General features: G+C 40.0%; 1 protein-coding gene across 2 annotated transcripts in view; it reads left to right on the top strand.

The window, feature by feature from the left end:
* ANKS1B (ankyrin repeat and sterile alpha motif domain containing 1B) overlaps positions 1 to 8,192 on the top strand; it is a 1,992,519-nt gene that overhangs the window by 1,244,072 nt on the left and 740,255 nt on the right. The window lies entirely within an intron of this gene.

Below are 8,192 nucleotides of genomic sequence, written 5' to 3'. Positions count from 1 at the left end.
AGGATAGAGCAGGGTTTAGGGCTGTTGTGCATAGGTTCGCTATGAGTCGGAAACGACTCGACGGCACATAACAACAACAACAACATGGTGTATTCATTACTCTTCTCCAGCACCACAGCTCAAAGGCATCAATTTTTCTTCTGTCATCTCTAGTCATTGTCACCTTTCTGGTGCACAGTACATATTGTGAAGGCCATGGCCAGAATCAGGTACACTTTAGTCTCCAGACTGACATCATTGCTCTTCAGTACAGGAGATATCCCTGAGAGCTGATTTTCCAATGCAATTCATCCTTTGATTTTCTGGCTGCTTGTCCCAAGAATGTTGATCATAAAGCCAAGCAAAGCTGTTAAAAAATCTCCATCTCCTCTTCATTTATCATGATGTTGCCAGTCGGCCCAGTGGCGATAATCTTGTTTTCTTGATGTTGAGCTTCAATCCATATTGAAGGCTGCAATCCTTGACCCTCTGCAGCAAGAGCTTCAGGTCCTCCTCAGTTTCAACAATCAGGGTTGTGTCATTGACATAACACAGGTTGTTGATGAGTGTTCCTCCAGTCCTGATGCCACATTCTTCTTCATAGAGCCCAGCCTCAGGATAATCTGTTCCACGTATAGATTTAAAAGGTATGGAGATAGGACACATCCCTGGGGTACACCTTTCTTGATTTTAAATAGTGCCCTGTTTTCTTGCTTTATTCTAACAACTGCCTCTTGTTTAGGTTTTGCATATGCACAATCAAGTGTTCTGGGATTATCATTCTTCTCAGATTTAGCCATAGTATATTGTGATCCACACAGTGAAATGCCTTTGTGTAATCAATCAAATACACGTAGAAATTCCACTGACATTCTCTGCTTTTAGCCAAGATCCATTTAACATTAGCTGTAATATCCCTAGTAGCACGACCTCTACTAAATTCAGTCTAGACATCTGGCAGTTCTCTGTTGATGTGCTGTTCCAGTAATTTTTGGATCCTTTTCAGCAGAATTTTGTTTGCATTTGCTATTAATGATACTGTTTAATAATTTCAACACTCTGTCGGGTCACCTTTCTTTGGAATGGGAACAAATATAGATCTCTTCCAGTCAGTTGGCCAAGTGGTTGTCCTCAAGATTCCTTGGCACAAACTGGTGAGCCCATCTAGGACAACATCTGTTTATTGAAATAGGTCAATTGGTATGCTGTCAACTCCTGGGACCTTGTTGGTTTGGTGGTGTTTTTTATGTTTGTTTGTTTGGTGTGTTTTTTTCCAATTCTTTCGGAACAATTTGAACATCTCCCTTCATCACTAGAAGCTCTTGCTCATATGTTCTTTCATGAAATTCTTCTTTGTCAGCCAATTCTTTTTTGTACAGTGACTATATAATCCTTCCACCTTCTTTTAATGATTCCTGAATTATTTAATATTCTGCCCAAAGCATCCTGAAGCAGCTTGAATTTGTTCTTGAATTCCTTCAGCTTAAGAAATGCTGAGTGAGTTTGGCCCTTTTGATTTTCTGACCCAAGATCTGTGCACATTTCATTATAATCCTTTGCTTTGTCTTCTCGCACTACCCTTTAAAATCTTCTGTTCATCTTCTAAATTTCTTGATTTCTTCTCTTTTTTTTGGTTTCTCGGTGCTCTAGTGGAATATTCAGAGTCTCATCCAGCATCCATTGTGATCTTTTATCCCTCCTCTTCCTTTTTAATGATTTTTTTTTACTTTCTTCATGGATGATATTCTTGATATCCTCCCACAACTCATCTGGTCTTCGCTCATCAATGTTCAAGTCCTCAAACATGTTCCTGAGATGGTTTTGAAATTTGAGTGGGATAGACTCAAGGTCAAGTTTTGTTTCCTGTGGACTTGATTTCATTTTCTTTAACTAGAGCTTGAACTCGTATATGAGTAGTTGATGGTCTGTTCCACAGTCAGCACCTGGCCTAGTTTTCATAGCTGATATTGAGCTTCTCCACTGATTCTTTCCACACATGTAATTGATCTTTTTCCTATGCATACCATCAGGTAAAATTCATGTATATAGTTTGTGTTTATATTTCTTAAGTATACTTAAAAATGCTCTGGGTAAACTATTAAATGATTTATGGGGCATTAAAAAAATGGAAAGAGTATACAGAGTCATGTACCAAAAAGAATTGGTGGACACAGAAGAATTTCATGAAACAAAATATGAGCAAGAACCTGTGTTGATGAAGTAGGAAATTCAAGCTGCCCTGAAAGAATTGGGGCAGGGAAGGGAAGCCCCAGGAATTGATGGTGTACCAATTGACTTATTTCAACAAACAGATGCTGTACTGGTCGAGCTCACAAAGTTGTGCCAATAAATCTGAAGGACAACCACCGGGCCTACTGACTGGAAGAGGTCTATATTTGTTCCCATTCCAAAGAAAGGTTACCCAACAGAGTGTGGAAATTATCGAACAATATCACTGATATCACATGCAAGCAAGTGCTGCTGCTGATCATCCAAAAATTACTGGAACAACACATCAACAGAGAACTGCCTGAATGCAGGCTGGATTTAGAAGAGGTGTGGCACTAGGGATATTATAGCTAATGTCAGATGGATCTTGGCTGAAAGCATAGAGTACCAGAGGAATGTCTAGCTATGTTTCATTGACTACGCAAAGGCATTTGACTGTGTGGATTACAACAAACTTTGGCTAGCTCAAAGAAGAATGGGAATCCCACAACACTTGATTGTGCTTATGCAAAACTTGTGCTTGGGCCAGGAGGCAGTCGTCAGAAGAAAGCAAGAAAACACTGCATGGAAGGGTGTGTGTCAAGGATGTGTATTATCTCCTTATGTTTCCAATCTATAAGCAGACGAGATTATCTGGGAGGCTGGACTCTATAAGGAAAAGTGTGACATCAGGATTGGAGGTAGACTTATCAACAATCTGCGTTATGCAGATGACACAACCCTGTTTGCTGAAACTGAGGAGGACCTGAAGTGCTTGCTGCAAAAGGTCAAGGACTGCAGCCTTCAATATGGATTGAAGCTCCACATTAAGAAAACAAAGATTCTCACCACTGGGCCAATTGGCAGCATCATGATAAATAGTGAAGAGATTGAGATTGTTCACAGCTTCATTTTGCTTGGCTCAACAATCAACACTCTTGGTACCAGCAGCCGGAAAATTGAAAGACAAATTACATTGGGAAAGCCCACTGTTAGAGAGCTCTCCAAGGTACTGAAGATCAACTATGTCAGTCTGGAGACCAAAGTGCACATGATACAGTCTTTGCAATTACTTGCTGTGCATCAGAGAGCTGGACAATGACGAGGGATGATATAAGGAGAGTTGATGCCTTTGACCTTTGGTGCTGGAAAAGAGCATTGACTATACCATGGACTGAGAGGAGAACAAACAAGTTTGTCCTGGAGAGGGTGAAGCCAGGCTGCTGTTTGGAGGCAAAGATTCTGAAACTCCATCTGACATACTGTGGACATTTTACAAAGTGGGATCAAGCCTTGGAGAGGAATGTCATGCCTGGGAGGGTGGAGGGAATTGTAGGAGAGGAAGAACCTCGATGAGATGAATTGATTCAGTCAGTGGGGTAATGTGGATAAGTATGTCAGAGACAGTAAGATTGACAAGAGATAGAGCAGGGTTTTGGGCTGTTGTAAATAGGGTCACTATGAGTCGCAAGAGATTTGATGGCACATATTAACAACAACAACAATAAGTATTTGTAGTAAATAAGTCATTGATTGTGCAGAAGTCTGTCATTCTCCATCATCATTTCTATCACCAACACCATGTTTTCCAACTACCAATCCTTATTCCCTGTTTCCAACTTTGGCATTCCAGTTACTCATTCTTGATTGTGTGTTTAATCTACTTCTGACTACAAAAGTTGGTAGAAGTCTTCTATTTCCTCCTCTTTGGCTCTAGTTGTTGGTTCATATGAATTACTGTCTAGGAGCAATGGTAGGGAAGGATTAGGAGAAAGGAAAATTTGAAAAAGGAAAAAGAGAACTGTGAAAACATCAATTTATATGAAACAATCTCCACCTTTAATTACAGTCTCTCTCTGGTCAATTAACATCCAACTTATACACAACAGCTCCTCTTGCCCTTTAAACCAGTTTTGTCATCTCCAGTGAAGCAAAACCAGGAACAGACCTGAAGTTTTAAAATTTGAAGAATTACAGACTGAAGTTCTAGAATGTGAGACTCAGAAGGTGCCTAGTGAGCCCTTCTGGGAGACTGCTTTGTGAGACTGGATTGTTGGCAAGAGTGTAGGAGAAGACATACGTTGAAACCATCAAGGCCTGCCACCAGCTCTGAAGAAGGTACTCCCATGTTTGATCAGGGCACAGCCATATTTGAGCAGGGCAGTACTGCTTAGGACTGTGCTCAAAAACAGAAGGTGAAAGAGTTGATTGCTATGCAGTGCACATGGTGCCCTGCTTCTGTAAGAAGGAGATTAAATTTCTGGCAAGCTTTCAACCAATAATTTTTCATACTCTAGCTATCTTTCTGGTTTACCATAGATTCAATAATGTGCATCTGTCCCAGTGACTTTCCTTTTGCCGTGAATGATGCAGGCAGAGCTGATTTGAAGGCCTGACACATTCTTAAACATAGTGAGGAGTCCTTTTCCTTCATCACCTATGGGCTGCCTGTGCAATTATCTACGATTTCTGTGTTTTTATAAATGTAAAGACCCTTCAAGTTTTATTTTAATTATTTATATTTTATCGCTTTTATTTAAAAGTTGTGAATTTATTAACATATTATTTATATATGATTAAAGTATCAATTTGAAGTGTACAACTCATTAGATTTTAGTTCAGAATTATGTAATCATCACAGCATTCTACTTTTAAAGCATTTTGTCACCCTAAAAGAAGCATCATATTTATTAGCAGTTGCTCTCCATTCCTTTATGATGTTCACTGCTCCCTCTCAACTCTGTTGTTTTTGTTGTTACGTGCTGTCAAGTCCAGTACGGCACAAATCTGGAAGGCAATTTGGCACTTCCTCAAAAAGCTGAACGCAGAAATTCTATATGACCCAGGTGTTCCACTGCTTGGAATATACTCTGAGAAAATGAGAACTGAGGCACAAACTGAGGTTTGTACACCAGTCTTCATAACAGCATTATTCACCATCGCAAGAACATGGAAACAACCCAGATGTCTAACCACAAACAAATGGATTGAGAAATTATGGTACATTCACACAATGGAAAACTACTATGCAGCACACAGGAGCAATGATTTTGTAAATTATTACCTAACCCGGGAGGGACTAGAGAGCATTATGCTGAGTGAACTTACTCAGTCCCAGAAGGATAAATACTGTAAAAAACCTTTATTATAGAATGAGTATAAGGATCCAAGAGGGGTGGGAGAGATCAGAAGCAGAGGGATAAGGATGTGCAGGGGTAAGGGGACATTAATAATTGGGTTGTAAATTTTGATGGGGGCGTGAGGGAAATTGAACTAATTTGTTCTTGAAAACAATGTATTTGAATATTGTAAATAAACTAGTTGTTGTTCTGATGTGCTGTCAAGTCACTTGTGAGTCGTATGGACCCTATGTACAACAGCCTTAAACTTGCCTCTATCCCTTGCCAATCTTTTTGTCTTCGCCACATCTATCCTCACTAATACAGTGATGGAATCAATCCATCCAATCAAGGATCTTCCTCTCCTATACTGTCCCTCCACCCTCCCAAGTGTTATGTTCCTCTCCAAGGCCTGATGCCACCTTGTAACATGTCCAAAGTATGTCAGATGGAGCTTAAGAATCCTTGCCTCTAAGGAGCAGCCTGGCTTTACCTTCTCCAGGACTGACTTGTTTGTTCTCTTAACAGTGCATGGTATAGTCAGTACTCTTCTCCAGCACCAAAGCTTAAAGGCATTAACTCTCCTTCTATCATTCCTAGTCATTGTCCAGCTCTCTGATGCATAGCAAGTAATTGCAAAGACCACAGCCTGTACCAGGCACACCTTAGTCTCCAGACTGACATTTTTGCTCCTCAGTACCTTGGAGAGGTCTCTGAGAGTAGACTTTCCCAATGCAATTAATCTTTTAATTTCCTGACTGCTGGTACCAAGAGTGTTGATTGTTGAGCCAAGCAAACTGAAGGTGTCACCAATCTCATCTCTTCATCATCCATCATGATGCTGCCAATAGGCCCCAAAAATTTTTTAAAAATTATTTTTAAAATAAAAAAGATCCTGGCTTGAATAAGGCACACTTTAAACTAGTATCATTTCTCCTTACTAATTTGAAGATATTCTTGACTGCAGACTATCCCAGTGCGGTATGTCTTCTGTCCCCTAAAGGGTGGTTTCAAGTATATTGATTGTGGATCCAAGTAAGATGAAGTCATTAGCTTTTCTCCATCCATCATGACGTTGCCTGTAGGTCCATCCCAACCATAGGATTTGTCTGTTCATAACATTCATATAAATGCAACCAGATAATTTCTAACCTTTTAAAATTGGCTTCTTAGTATGTTTCCAAGGCTCATCTAAGTTGTGTCATGTATCAGTATTTAATTTTCTTCATTGCTGAATAATATTCCATTGTATGGATGGTTGTATCACATTGCTTCTAGTCACCCTGGGATGGTCTTCATGTTAGCAGGGCTCTCTTTGACTATTTCTTCCTGACCTAATAAGCTATCTGCTATATATATTTTTATTATGTACTTTGGGTCTATTCAGACTCAGCAACCCTGTCTGACAAAACTGTGCCATTGTGTTCCCTAGGCTGCAGTCTTTACAGGAGGAACTCCTTGTGGTACAGCAGTTAAAGTACTAAGACTGCTAACCCAAAGGTCAATAGATTGAACCCACTAGAGAATAGACTGGTGTCTTACTTCAATAAAGATTAGAGCTTATGTGCGATTGTGGGGCACTTCTACTCCCTACAGGATTGCTATGAATTAAAATCAAATGGATAACAGAGTAGATCTGTTTGAAATATCCACCTTTTGTTTAGCACCTAAGCACTTATAATCCTGTCCCATCATAGCTCCTTTCTCATGTATTAAAAAAAAATCAGAAAATCCAAAACAAGTATTCCTCCAAACACAAGCAAGTTTGGATCTAATGTTAGATCTTTTGTCCCAGGGGCCTCTTGGCTCATTCATACCTTTGACTGTTCAGTAGACAGTCAAGTCCTTAACCACTACACTCCCAGGGTTCCTTAGGATCCACTAATTGCCATCTGATTGTTCTGTTATTTTGACAGTCTCCTCAGTTATAAGTTGCCTCGATATAATTTGGACAGTGATAGTTTTAGATTCCATTTTTTTCAAAAACGATTGTGATTTAAGGCAAGTTTATAGAAAGGTTGGGTTTTCATTCACTCATTTTTGCACATTTTCCTCCAATTTTTGACGTTTGTTGTAATCTGTGAAGATGCTCCTTACCTGTCTCTTTCTCTGATTTTCTTTGGTAAACTCACTCAATTGGTCTCAAGTTGGAACTGACTTGGAGATCAACTTCCAGCAGGTTTTCAGAGGCTGAAAATGGCCTGGGAGAAGATTGTCCATTTTTCTTCCTCAGAGCAGCTGGTTGATTTGAACACCTGCCTTTGGGTTGGCAGCACAACTGCATACACCCTGGGCCAACTAGCTGACCTAGAGTTAACTAATTTGCTCCTCCAACAGAACTGACAGCTTCTTTTGATTGAGTACCAACAAAGTCTCTCTTGTCATTGACCGTACACTTAGTCTTGAACTTAGTCTTGAACTCGATTTCAAAAATTGTCAATGATAATGGGAAGAGACTCTAACTGTTCTGCTCTGTTAGAAAAATTTTGTTGTTTGATTTAAAGCTTTGAGCCAAATTTCTGGATACTGGTTGAGCTGGTAATCTCTGGTCTTCTCAGCTTGTCTGTCTTCATGTAGAACTTCTGCAAAGAAGGTCCCAGTATTGGTAGCCTGTGGCAACTGGTGGAGGGCTTCCACTTTGTTAAGTGGAGCAAGGAGGACAAAGGTAAACTCTTATTCCACTGTGCTTCCACACTCACACCACGAATTTAGCCTGTGAAGCCTTTCAAAGACTGGTGGCCTGTCCCTTATATTGAGATACTGTACTCCTTGAATAGTAGTCATTTAGGAGAGAAGGAGCCCTGTCTTCTTGTCACACTCAACCACAGGGAAGCTTCTTTAAATTTAGGAGAAAGAAACAAACCACAATGTGAGTACCATACAGTA

This window comes from Elephantulus edwardii, unplaced genomic scaffold, assembly GCF_000299155.1.
Source record: "Elephantulus edwardii isolate Elephantulus edwardi_28Jun2011 unplaced genomic scaffold, EleEdw1.0 scaffold00068, whole genome shotgun sequence".
NCBI classification, from domain to species: Eukaryota; Metazoa; Chordata; class Mammalia; order Macroscelidea; family Macroscelididae; genus Elephantulus; species Elephantulus edwardii.
Note: the sequence above shows the minus strand (reverse complement) of the source record. Positions and strands in the feature narration are given on the sequence as shown.